Source organism: Cyprinus carpio, unplaced genomic scaffold (genome assembly GCF_018340385.1).
Source record: "Cyprinus carpio isolate SPL01 unplaced genomic scaffold, ASM1834038v1 S000000006, whole genome shotgun sequence".
In the NCBI taxonomy this organism is placed as follows: Eukaryota; Metazoa; Chordata; class Actinopteri; order Cypriniformes; family Cyprinidae; genus Cyprinus; species Cyprinus carpio.
In genome coordinates, this window is record NW_024872759.1 from 618,220 (window position 1) to 628,972 (window position 10,753).

The window sequence follows — 10,753 nt, forward strand, 5'->3', positions numbered from 1 at the left end:
TTTTTTATGTGTTTTTTTTTGTATTCTGAATGTTTTCCTGTCTTACTAAATGTTGGGCTCATGAATAATAAGTTGCATTCGCCCAAACTGATTTTGTAAAATCAAAACGCGGATGGTGAACCTGGGTGAGGTAACAATGATTTTCACAAAAAGAATGATTAATTATCAATTGAGAATTTGTTATTATTATGGTCTGGTGAAAATAATAATATGGGCTGTGAGAAAATAATGAATAAAAAGAGTAGGGCTGCTCTGAGTCCAGGCAGCATATTTCAACCCAGTAGCATGACAATACAACGTTCCTCACAGCCAACAAACAGACCGGCCCACCGGGAATCCTCAAATGCAAATGCAAAAAATGCAATCCATTATTTGTCTACCAGATAATACCTAAATTACAAAATGAATGCAGTGTCTTAAAATCCTGTAAAAGCTAAGGATATTCAGTGAAAATTGTTTGTAGTGTTTTACAAATAACTGATACATGTGCATAAAACAAATTTCTTTCTTGGCAAGTTGCGATGGCTGACCAATTGTTCATTGGTCAGGCATCGACCAATAAAATGTCTTCATTCACTTCAAAGCCCCACCCCCAGCTCTGGTCTCTCACATCTGCACATACAAGTGAGTTTTGCAAAAGGAGTAGCAAAAGTCAGAGCACTAGGATGTGAACTTGTACTGACAGATTTGAGAGCTTGTAAGTGCCGACTTGTTGTGCAGCGAAACTGAAGTAAAGTGCAAAAGTAAAAATGTCATAAGCATTTGTGTGTCATTTTCTTTGTGTGAATGTCATTCTACACATTTGTGACTATTAATCTACAACTTCCGATTCAAAACACGGGTGTTTTGATCATTGTCTGTGTTTGCAAATTGAAAGATTCAGCTTTTCACATCAGAGCTCATGAAAGTTCTCACATTCAGATTTTCAACCTCCCGAGTTTTGTTACTGTATTACCTTCATAGTCAGTGCAAGGAAGCGAATGGAGAAAAAGCACTCCTCTCAGAAAACAGACACATAAGGATACTTTATTTTATTTATTTTTTATTTATTTTATATACTTTACATCAAGAAGTTGGATGATGCAGCCTTCACAAGCTCAAGGGATGTAGGACATTTTCTGCAGCCACTGATGGAAAGTCAGCCTCTGACCCAGCTGACTATTTATTTGGCTGTACAGAGTAGGAGACTCTGATGAATATTTATTTTTATTTGGATGTACAGAGTGGGTTAAAACGGTCCTTTTATGGATTTTTTGAGCAACAAGGCTTGTTTTTTAAGGGGCATTTATGGATTGAGTAGAAAGGTTTTCATTACATGGCTTTGTTTTTGTTTAAAAAAAAATGTTTTTTTTTTCATGTGATTTTTGTGTGAGTGTATTTTTTCCAGCAAACGACATTTGGGGTCATGTCACTTCTTGTATAAAATGAAATTTTTCCTAAGAAATGTCCCTTTACATACCTGTATCTTGTCTCTACTTATTTAGAAACACCTACTCAGTGGAACAAGGTAGAAACCGTCAAATAGAGACCTGTTGTGTAACTCATTCTTCAACATATGGATAGATTTCAACACCTGATACTTCATACATCACATGACAGGCCATTTTATGTACTGTTCAATATGCAAATAATAAAAATAAAAACATATATAGAAACAAATTACCAGTTAATAAGAGAGGCTGTAATCTCATATTCATGTCATATTTACAATTATTTAGAATGACTCATAAGCAGGCATATGTGTGATAACAAAGAATATAACATTGAAAGAAAGAGAAATTACTTCTTTCACATTAAACGCACGTTTGTTACTGGCATTTTACTATTCATTTGAAGCTTATAACGAATGTTCAGTTTTTGAGTAGTTCTTTCAAGAGCGATGCCGTATGAACAGACCAAATTTGTTGAGTCTAATGTAGTAGTATTATTTTATTTTATTTTAGTTCAGTTTGAGCTTAATTTTAATTTTTTATTTATTTAATTTTATTTTTGTGTGCGTGTCATTGATCATTTTGAGTTTTTAACACTTGAAACAATGTTATCAGCCCTTTAAGACCTGCCATAGAACAGTTTCACCAGAGCATATCTAAGTTTTTTTACATGCTGTGCTGTCATTCTTTTGAGTATTTTCATATGCCATATATCAATACAATCCTTACAACCCCAATTTGAAGGCTATGCATGTCAGAAATCTATACTAACTAGATAAATAGCTCAAAAGTGCAATAAACACACACAAATCAATGTCAATGAAATGGTGCAGCACAGTCATGTACCACTTCCTGCTTTTTTTCCATAAGGAATAGTAGCCAATCACCTGATCTGAAAGATCAACTCCCCCCATGAAGCGATTGTAACTTTCACAGCCGTAGGAACTGGAATATCCACATTCTTGTACCCACTGCTGGACTTGCACACTCTTTTCACAGTGTCCCCCGAGTATGCAGTGTGCCAAGTAGTGCACACACTCACCTCTCATGTGTCCATCCATTTTGTGAAAAGGAGTGATCCCTGTCTGATCCACCTTATTGATCCTCGTGGAGATTTCCTTGCCAGCGCATTTACTTTGGTTTTGGGACACTAATTCTTGTGTCCCTGGTGGTTCCACAGGCTCCAAACCCTCAGGTTATAAAGGTACTGGAAAAGTACTGGACTGGTATAAAAATGATCACAGTAAACGTTATATCCAGATCCCAAGAACTCTTTTCTGACCAGTGACATCAAAGCATCGAATGGAAGTCCCTTCCCACTTACAACACTGGACGTCCCTGTGTAAATGTTGAAATCAACTGAGTAGCCACTACTGTCACACAACACAAACAGTTTTATTCCCCACTTTGTTGGCTTGTTTTTGATGTACTGCTTCAGGCTGATTCTGGCTTTGGTGGCTACCATCCGCTCATCCACAGAAAGGTTTTTGTCAGGGTGGTAAACAGCTTTGCAGGCTACACGTAAAATGTCATAAAGAGGCTGTATTCTATGCAGACATTCATACTCATCTGTGCTTTTTTTCCTGTCATTGGCAGCACCTTCTGCAGGGTCACTCAAGTGCATGTTCCATGTGATACTGAGGAACCGGTCTCTGGTAATGAGGGTAGGGAACATGGAAGATGGATTTGACACGCCAGTAATCTCAGAGCTTTGGAAGCTTTAGAATGCCCATGTATAGTGTGAGGCCGATGTATTTGCACATTTCTTCTGTGACTTCAGTCCACTTAAATTTTTTTCCTGCAGCAATATTCCTGGCTGTTTTTTTATTAGTATTGGCACAAAGTGTTTTGATAGCAGACTTGTCAAAATACATTTTGAAAAGCTCAATGGGTGTTGGGTTGTCCACAGAAGTTGACAGTGGTGGCTGCACACCTGGCTTTCTTTTGGGCGTGAAAGGATGGGGGGATTGAGGCAAATGGTCAGGGTCCTTTTCTGTTTTCCACCCACCAGAATGATTAGGCGCTGTCTCTAATGTACAGCCCTTGCCTCGGGACCTTTGGGTCTGACTTCTGTAGGGTCTGATGTTAGCTCTCCGACCATAACCTCTCCCTCTACAAATCCGCACAGATGGCTCTGAGGAGCAGGATGCCTCTCTAACATCTTTAACACTACAAAATGGTAAGTTAGTTGTTTTTGGCACAAAAGCAATATAAAAATGTCAAGAGTAAATCTAATGTCATGCACTCAAGTTCAATGTGTGTTTTTTTTTATTCTCTAACACACATTTAGCATATTTCATGAATAAATAATTTAGACGTTTTGGCACAAAAGCAACATAGAAACTACCAGAGTAAACACAGCGTCATGCACTCTCGTTCATTCTGTGTTTGTTTTGTGTATTCTCTAACTCACAAGCAAAGCATATTGCATGAATATGTACTTACATGTCCTGGAAAGGATCTAGTCCTTCAAAAAAGTCAGCTTTGTCCCCACTTGAAACAGAATTAGGAGCAGATGAGCAGTCAGAGAGTTCCTCTTCGTCGGACGCGAGCAGTATATCCAAAACCTCACTGCGGTAACGTTGGTTTTATGTTGGACATTCTTTAGACATTCAATCTTTTATTCAGCATTAATTTATATGTAATCGCATAATACTCATGGAACATGCTGTATCTCCTCTTGTGAAAAAGAAGTGTGCTAAATTGTATTTAAAGTTCTGTGTACTTCAAATCTTAAAAGTATACTTTTTTAAAAGTGCATTTGCAGATAATATAATTTAAATTAAAGGCCACTTAAGTGTACTTAAAGAGAGTACACTTTAATTACAATAGGTCTTAACATACTTAAGTGCACTTTATAAAAAATGCACTTTATGATAATGTCTAATTAAGTATTACTTAAACATACATTTTACATAATTATGATTTTATTGTTATAAGGTGAGAGAAGACCCAATAGCGAAATGACAGTCAATAAGCTCTTTAATGAAAAGTCAATGAGTTCAGCCACCAGTAGGGTGAATAAACAAATCTTCTTGAAAAAATAATCACAACAGAAAACAGCTAAAAACCTCAGGCCAGTAATCAACAACGGAAAAAATCCTCGTCTTCGAGCTTAGGCAGAGTTCATTGAGGAAGCTCGGGCACAGACGGCGGCTAGCCTCTGGTCACACAGGAGCGGATACAGATGAAGCACAGTGGGGAACAGCAGTAGTGTTGCATGCTAGAAGAATGTTGTAATTTACATTTTTTGAACCAGATGTGAATTTGATTGTTATAAGACGGCTATCGATAAATACATCTGAGTTTTTTTTGTTATATTATGTTGTGACTGACTTTTGATGCCGAGAGGTCAGAAAAAAACAGGAGAGTGATGTCATCAGCGAAAGAGAGAGAAGAGCGAACGTGAACTGTCGATTGTGTGTACAACAGAGAAGTGTTCTCGCGTCCAACAGTTTACTAACTCCACTTTGAACCAGGAAGAATAAAGTTTTAAAAGAAAAAAAAGAAGACACAATGTTTTGTCTGTCCAGGAGTGCAACAGTGTTTAGCTCTATCAAGCAACACGCACTGATCAGAGCAGACATAGGTTAGAGCAAAAGCAAAAGTAATACTAGCAGCTAGATGAAAGCCATGACAAAACAGAATCAGGACAGGAATAAATAGAGAGGAAGTGCAACAACACATCTCTCTATCAGTGGTTTAACGAACAATCTGACATCCTGACAGGAGGAAGAGAGGCGGAGAAGTAGCAAACGTTAATGAATGGAGGGAAGGATTGGGCAGCCGAGGTGTGAAAAGTACTTAGAGTAAACTTTAATGGGTAAATAGGGGAGACAGCTGGGAAAGCTATGGAATGAGGAGAGTGAGTAATTGAGTGTGCTAAAATCAGGCGAGTGTCAGTGTGTGTGTAACAAGGCCAGTGGCCAGAAGAGGGCGGGATGGATAGAGAGAGGCAGGATGATGTTTTTTGTTTTTTTTTAAGTACTTATTTTTATATATTTATCAATATACTAAAGCACATGTAAAATAATTGATTTTAATTTAGGATTCCTTAAGTGTGTTCTCCAAAATTACATTTGTTAATGTATTTTAAAGGTATTACTATTTAGTCTGATCAATTAATAAAAAATAAACCGATCCTGCTCAATACTTTCTTATCAGATATACTTGTTCCAATATAAATTTTGGTTCCGGAAAATTTCATGGTCAACAGCGTTGAGATGACGTATGAATTTTATAAATGTAATTTTCTACATAATATTTGACATACAGTGTCATTTAGGAGAGTACTGTATTTGTATGTAATAGTACCGTAATTTACATCTGTGTACAGAATACTTTCAATATCATTATGTTGTTCACTTAAACACACATTTAAGCGCATTAATTGCAAGCAAAAGTTTAACAAATCTAAACCAAATTAATTTGCATTCAAATAGCCTACATTTGGTTTCTATTATAGGATGTTGTTCTGTGAAATTGTATTTTTGTTTTTTGGACGAGTCTAACCATAGTCTTATTAGAACGAATTAGAACAACTTGGACTTGAATAGAAATGGAAAGCTTGAAATAATGTTACCACGCAGTCTCTCTTTTGTTTAATGCGCATGCGCCAAAATACTACGTCATGACGGTCGCACTACTTCACCAGATTTTGAAAAAAATGCGCCCAACATGAATCAAAATGGCGGAAAGGAAGTTTGGCCAATTTTATCATAATTGGTATCGATGTTCTCGGCATGACTCATAGAATATAGGGAGACAGTTTCATTCGAATAGTCTAATTTATTCAAACCGTTATTAGCATTTATTGTAAATTTCTTTCTTTTTTTGACCACAAGGTGGTGCTGTTGCCCAAACTTTTTGAGTACCATCAGGGCATGGTGCCGAAGATTTTTGTAATAAGTTTCGTAATGATATGCTAATGCATTCGTAAAATAGTTGCATTTTAGGAAATTATTCAAAATGGCTGACGACCAAAATGGTTGACATGGGAAAACTGGACATCATTCGACTCGGCATGGTCCACCAAATCTAAAGAGATCATTGTTTTTATTTTTGGTTAACCCTTTCAGAAGTTATAAGTAAAAATATGAATTTTTCGTATCTCCTGACCACTTGGTGGTGCTGTGCCGAAACACTGCAGGTAGCCTCAGGCTATGCTTGTTATAACACACACCAAGTTTGGTCTCAATACGCCAACATTTGCCAAGATATAGCCTCACGTGCATTTTTTGCGTGGCTTTCGTCAACTTTGTTCATATGTCATTCGAGAACGGTTGGACGAATCAACTTGAATTCCATAACTTTTTGCCAACATGGTCTAAAGATGATCTGAGCTAATTTTGGTGAGAATCAGACCAACTGTCTAGGAAGAGATAGAAAAAAGTAGTTTTTTGAATATCTAAAAATAGGAAAAAAAACTAAACCTTGCGATTTTTGAATTTTGGGGTTCATCCAACTTGGCATGAGCCAAGGGTTCAGAGAAAAATATAATGTTCCTTAGGTACCTTATGGTTGAAAAGTTATTAGCATATAATTTTTGCAAGTTTGGACAAGTGGTGGTCCTAGAGAGTTTGAGTTAGAGACTTAAAAATTGCTATTGTTCATGATGACACTGTCCTCTATCAGAATGGCAAATTTTCACAACTTTCCTGCAGTCGGTTCTATGGGCTGCCATAGACTTGCGGGCATTTACTCTACTTGAGGGATAGGTTAGTTAATGCTGTTAAACATAGAGGGGAAAAATGCATTACAAATAAATAAGTAAATAAAATAAAACCCTTCTAGAGTAGGCTGTTCTTAAACTTGGACGTCATTGTTGAATTACAAATCAAAGCAAGCGGTGTACAATCTTTAAGTTTTCTTTAACTGAAAAAAAAAAAATGTGCATTTTCATTTCATCCAAAGGCTAAAGTTGCAATAATTGTTTAGTTAAAAACTTTAAGAAAAAAAAAAATGCTTGATTGACTGACGCTTCATAGACCTTCTTATGTTTTCAAATGTAATGCTAGTTGTAATTTCACAGTATTTTCACCTCCTAAATTACACGTGTTAAGGCACAATTCTGTAATGGTACAGTTTACTCAGGCTGATGAAATGCTTTGTATGACATTAAAACTATTTTTAGAATAGTTGTTCATACATAGGTTAAGCAAAACAATTATTTTTATTTCTGATAACTTTTTAACTGCAGGCAGACTTAGGCCTACATTATGGTACAGTAAAAAATATTTGGAACCTATTCTGTCCATTATTTTCTTAAAGAATAAACAATAATACAAGAATAAACATTATTTTCTTAAAGAATAAGATAAGGAATCACAATTGTTACTTATTTTCCATTTCTGAAGTTAATTGGCTTTTGACTCCCCTGACAGCGGCACCTTGCTCAAAAAAAGCAACAAGTCATCGATGGAGATATGCGAGCAAAAGATAATAGAAAAAAAAATGTATAACAGAAAGTGCAAAGGCAGCGCTGAAAAGACCAGTACAAAAAAGGCTTTTGAAATCAAGTGGGCTGGTCTAAGGCATGAAACTGCAGGGCTGAAAATGAGTCCCACTTTGGCCCTGTTGTGACCCCCTAAATTATGTATACTTTTAGAGTATTGTGGTTTTGGAAAAGTTGTATTTTCATATATTGTTTTTTCATTTTATTTGACTTGCTAAATGTGACGGAAACCTGGAAACTGTTAAGTGTGAACCATTGTTTATTGCCGGAGATCGGGACTTGTATTTTGAAAAATGTATCGAGGACTCGTATAGAGGAGCAGTGGTGCGCCTGCGCCCTCACAATCGCTGGCGATTTTCTGCGACATAGACACGAGTGTTTCTGTCTCCTGAGTTTCTTTTGTTTGTACAGGTATGGTTGTCGCAGCAACAAAACAATGTACACATGAGTAATTTTATTTCTATGTGTATTTTCATGTTTTAAATAAATTGTGTATAAATGTTTCAGTTGTAGGGAATGATAACGTGGCAAAAACTGATACTTTTGTTGTGTTTGTTCAACAGTAAAATGGCGGCCGCAAAGCGAGCTTTTATTGAGGTGGAGGGGTACGTGCACGAAGTGTCGTCGGTGCTGCAGTCCGGGTCGGGAAATGCGCGGTATTTTTACCGCAGTACTCCAAGAAGCTGATAAGAATAGTCGGGTTGTTGTGTTTGATGTGCAGAAGCACAACAGTTTTCCAGTGTGCGGAAAGAGATCGGTGAGTAAGAAAGCTTTGTGTGAATACGGTGCGTGGGTATAAGCTAAAGAGGTCAATCTAAGAAATAAAGTGTTGTGATTGACTAGTCACTGTCATGTCGTTCCTCATTTAAAGGAATTGCGATCATCGTAAAAAACAGTACTTAGACGAGGCTTTCTTATGCCATTTGTGTGTAGAAATGTTAATAGGTCACGTGACGCTGGCAGTTTGTGTTACATGTTCTGAACCAATGACGCGAAACAAAAGATTTGGTCAAACTACGAAGCTTCATGAAGCAGAATTGTGAAACTGGTTGTTACTAGATATTGTTGAATAATGTGTTTTTGTTTTGTTTTTTTATTGTGGTTTACAAATGGTGTTTGTTGTTGATGTAAAATATTAAAGTTGAGCCACTGTACTCACATGTACTGGTTTAAATATGTTTGTTGTATCTTTCTGGGTAATGAAAAAGTAAATGGTTTTGCTGGCAAAGCAGGCCTCAGTGAGCCATTGGCCTGTATGCAAAATATTGAAATTGGTGTCCTGAAGATGAGCACAAGGCTTATGAGTGTGGAACGACATGAGGGTGACTAATAATATATGACATAATTGACATTTTTGTGTGAATTAATTAACATTAACATTTTTGTGTTTAAGAATTAATAGGGATATAGGTGTAAAATCTAAAAGAGTTTGAGCAGTGAAATTATAGATTGGTTGTTGTATTCTTTGTGAAAGGGAACAGGTTTGTATATAGAGTATACATGGCTAATGTGAAAGTGGAATGCATGTAGTATTTTGAATGAATGGGAAATGAGTGTCTGTGTTTTGTGTTTTTTTGCAGGACTGCTTTGAAGCTCAGCGATGTGGGGTTGTCTCCTTCTAAACAGACCAAAAACACCAATGACATACTAGTGAACAGTAGATCAAAGGTGTCAGTTGTGCGACGCTTAGTTTATGTGTTCGAGGAGAAAGTCAGCACACACAGCACAGTGAGGACCCTGAGGGATATCATCAAAGATTTGAGAGAGTACCAGAGGGTAAGTGTAAATATTCTTTATGTGAAACGTAAGATCTGTCAGTGTGATTTAAGCAGGTAATTGAGAGAGACCTAACTCTGAGTATATATACACTAGCAGTTAGAGCTGTAAGAAAAGATTGATATATGTGGGTTTCACAATATGTTGTTTAATTATATTGAATTGATTTTCCAAAAAGGAATATCAATATTTAAAAAAAATAATGTAAATCTTACAAGGTGCATGTTTTTTGTTTAGTATGTGATTCATATCTTAATCTGTGAGTTGCATGTATTAATAAATATAAAGTGAATAGCCTCAGAAAGGAAAGGTGAAATGTTCTGACTATTAATCATCTGTATTGACGTTTAACAAATGTTTGGTTTTGTTTTGAATTCCTGAAAGAATTTAATTTTTCATTGATATTAAGCAGATGTAATCATTTGTTCAGATCAAAATATTATGGCAATATATGGTACAATTGTAAAAATAAACTGTGTAGCTTTGAAGCATATATAATATATGTGGTGTTTTAGATAAAATGCACGGTATACATACACATTTATTGAAAGAATTTTGAGGGATTTTTAGTGAACTTTATTTTTTTTGATGCTGAAAAAGTGGTTGTTTATTAATGATTGTTGTTGAGGATGATTATTGATGATGCAGATCCTACTGTACTGTTATTTTTGTAATGACAGGTTTCATAAGTTTATCGTATTCCTACATTAAGAAATATTTTAATATATGGTACTGCTTACAGTATTATGTAGTGCACCATATTGTATTGTATTGCTGGTTTTGTGATGTATTTTGTTTTCAGCGGAATGTTGCTAATATACAGCTCAATGAGGAATATTTACAAAGGAATGGAAAGGGGATGTGCAAGCTTAACAGATGTGTAGTGTTTGTATATTGTCTAATTATGTATTTGTTTTATAGGTGACGGTTAAGATCAAAATGGTGCAGGTCCTGGAGGAGAAAGAGACGATGGTTCAGGGTCAGAGGGTGCGTAGGAAGAGTGTGGTTGTCGCTGATGCAGATGAGTTACTGCTGCTAACTCTCTGGGGGACGCATGACCTTATGCAAGGCCTGTGGTATGAATTAAAAAATG

General features: G+C 36.2%; 1 long non-coding RNA gene across 1 annotated transcript; it reads left to right on the plus strand.

Moving 5' to 3' along the window:
* Positions 1–8,183: 8,183 nt before the first annotated feature.
* Positions 8,184–9,681, plus strand: LOC122142572. The gene is made up of 3 exons (XR_006158686.1): positions 8,184–8,295; positions 8,448–8,641; positions 9,465–9,681. It is a non-coding gene; the product is annotated as an uncharacterized LOC122142572 (long non-coding RNA).
* The last annotated feature ends 1,072 nt before the right edge of the window (positions 9,682–10,753 follow it).